This window comes from Vombatus ursinus, unplaced genomic scaffold (genome assembly GCF_900497805.2).
Source record: "Vombatus ursinus unplaced genomic scaffold, bare-nosed wombat genome assembly UNPS02014959.1, whole genome shotgun sequence".
Lineage (NCBI taxonomy): Eukaryota > Metazoa > Chordata > Mammalia > Diprotodontia > Vombatidae > Vombatus > Vombatus ursinus.
In genome coordinates, this window is record NW_020954737.1 from 14,554,981 (window position 1) to 14,558,467 (window position 3,487).

The window sequence follows — 3,487 nt, forward strand, 5'->3', positions numbered from 1 at the left end:
AAATTCTCCTAGAAATTCTATGTTTGCAAATATTGAAAGACCACATTTCTGAAGATTCAAAGTTGCAGATGACCTGAATGGCAAGAAGAGATACATGATGGTGGCAAGTAGGCCAAAATATATTTCCAGTGATGACCCTCACACAAGTGGCTTCAGAGATATCAGTGGAAGTAGAAGTCATAAAAGACAGATTTCAGCTCAACATAAAGAAAAAACTTCCTAACAATTAGAGACATCCAAAAGTGTAATGGAATGCTTTTTTAGGGTAGTTTGTTCCCCATTACTGTAGGTCATCAAGTGGAAATTGGTTGACTAGTTTTTGGTAAAATTGTGGCTGTCCAGGTATGCATTAGACTAAATTACCTCTGAGGTCTCTCTCAGCTATGACATTCTTAGATTCCAGCTCTGATTTTCTATGATTCTCCATGGGCACTTGATAGGAATGAATGGCAAAATAACTCTAAACTCTGAAGCCTTCTTAGGAGGCATGGGTGACCTTGGGTTCTCAAAGGGTCAGGTCAGCAAAAATAAGTTCTGACAGACTACCAAATTGGAAAGTTTCAAATATAGTCCAAGTGATGAATGGTATGTATGTCTCTTACTCAAGGACATAGGTTGGTTAAATCAGCAAATGTTCATTGGTGGGATAGCCTCAATGTAATGAAGTTTGAGTCACTGCAACTTCTCCAAGACCCTCTACCAATTAGGCAGTTGGTGGTACAGTGGTTAGAGCAATGGACCTGGAATGAGGAAGACTTGAGTTCAAATCCTGCCTTGACCATTTATTAGCTGTATAACCCTGAACAAGTCAATTAACTTCTCTCTGCCTGTTTCCTCATCTGTCAGAGAAGAATAATAATCATTCCTATTTCACAGGGTGATCATGAAGATCAAATGAGAGGTTGAAGGGCTTTGCAACATTGAAGAACTATGTAAATGTTAGATATGATCATCTCCCAAGTGACAGAAGGGTTCGCAAGCTGTAGAAGTAGAGGAAGCTCCATCCTAACAATATTATAGATCTTTGAGATATTAAAGAAATAGTGAATGAAATTAGGCCTAAGTTTATTTGAACAGTAGAATCTACATTGAAAGGATATCTTCAGTGTCAATGTGTCGATGTATACCATATCTCAGGAAGCATATTTCCCTCCCCCTCTCCACCCTTTGGGAAGCAAATGAAAATTTGATTCCTATACTACGTCTAAAGAGATTTTTCAGGTGCTTTTCCAAATAATTTTGAAATAATGACGTACTCTGGGATCTATTTTTTTTAAAGATCTATTCACCAACGGTTTTCTAATCAGTGCTGAAAACAGAAGCCAAAATAACCTGTCTCTCATCAAAAAAAGGCTAGACATAGCTGACGGTTGTTTACAATTTTTAGGAAGTTTAAGCAGGTTTGTCAACCTCAGGGGGAATTCACATGCCTGGATATGAGGTATATGAGGGGTAATTCCTAATTTGTATTTGTAGTCATGGGGACTATTAAACCATCAGCACACCCACAAATTACAACAAATAAAAATGAGTCATTATATGACTTGTGTGCTTTGGTAAACCTGCATGACGTCGAAAACAGAGCTTTTGATTCAGTAGTCAGGATATTATTCTCCTGAATCATTTCTTCCCCATCAGGGCGACTTGTGGTGGTGTCATATAGTGTACAAGACATCGAATATGGTGTCAAAAGTCTTGGGTTGGAACTTGGCCCTGCCTCTTACTGTGTGACCTTGAGCAAATAGCTTAACCTCTATGAGTATCAGTTTCTTCACCCATAAAATGAGAAGGCTGGATTAAATGATGTTTAAAAGACCTTTAAAGTAATTTCTTCAGACTGAAAACCCAAGGGACCATTGATCCATTTAAATATAAGCTTCTTGAGGGCAAGAGTTTTCACTCTTTATATTTTAAATAATATTTATTTTAATTATCAAGCATTTATTATTTTCTCCTCTCCCTTTCTACCCCCAGAATGCAAGAAAAGAAAGAAAAAAAAGGAAGAAGAAAGGGAGAACAATGGAAAGAAGAAACAAAGGAAAGAAGGAAAGAAAGAAGCAAAGAAGGAATAACTCTTGTATCTATGTATAAGCATAAGAAAGCAAACAAATTCCCATATTGGCCACACCCAAAAATGTGTTTCTCATTCTTTTCCACATCCTCCCAAAGACTCTTAATGCTGGGGACCTTCCTCTCCAGTCAAGCTAAATTTCCATAATCCTGTCCTCATAAATTGATTTTTAAAAAATTAAAATGTAGACTTTATATTTACTTCTGTTAGATATCATCTTATAGGTCTTGGAACTTCAGTCTGTCAAAATCATTTTGAATTTTAATTCTGTCCTATCAGCCTTTACCCATTAAATTCATGTCATCTGATAATTTGATAAGCTTGCCTTCTCTATCTTCTTCCAAGTCACTGATAAAGAAAATGTTGAAAAGGATATCTTGCGGGCAGCTAGGTGGCACAGTAAATAAAGCACCAGCCCTGAGGTCAGGAGGACCTTAATTCAAATCTGGCCTCAGACACTTACAGCTGTGTGACCGTGGGCAAGTAATTTTACCCTAATTGCCTCCAAAAAAAAGAAAAGAAATAAAAGGACATCTTGAAGATGTTAACAATTCAAGTAAGTCCTTCATTCTAGTTTTGAACCTTGAAAAAGTCAAGAAGTTCTTTTATGTCTAACCAAAACCTTTCCCTTTTAAAGGGAATTTTAGTGAGAAGCTAAGAAAGAGTCAGCCTAACAACAAACAGAATAATTTTAATCGCTATTTCATATTATTAGAAACTTAAAGATAACTATCACATTCCCCACTTAGTCTTCCCTTCCCCCTTGCAAAACATTGCCAGTTCTTCCCATTGATCTTTATATGGTATCATTTAAGGACCCCACAACTCCACTGGCCACCTTCTTCTGACTGTGCTTCACCTTGTCCTATAGCACGTGTGCTATCCTTCCCAGATGCCGAAGTTATCTTCCTAAAGCCAGGTCTGACCCCATGGATCCAATATAAAATTTTCCATCATGTGTTCAGAAACCCATCATAACCTCTTCCCCACTTCCATTTTTCCAATCTTCTTAGACCTTATACCTTCCCTGCCCCCCCAACATACTCTCCAATCCAAAGATACCAGTCTCCTTGTTGTTTCTCAAACAAGAAACTTCATCTCCTAATTCCAGACATTTTCGCTACCTCCCATGCCTGGAATTCTCTCCTTCTTCATTTCTACCTCCTGGTTTCTCTAGCTTCCTTCAAGTCCTAGCTAAAATTCCACTTTCTATAGGAAGCCTTTCTTGGTCCCCTTTAATGCTAGTGCTTTCCCTTTGTTATTTCCAATTTATCTGTATAGTGCTTATTTACATATAGTTGTTTTCCTGTTGTCTCTCCCATTAGACTGTGAGCTCCTTGAGAGCATGGATTGTTTTTTATGTATTTAAGTGTGTGTGTGTGTGTGTGTGTGTGTGTGTGTGTGTGTGTGTGTGTG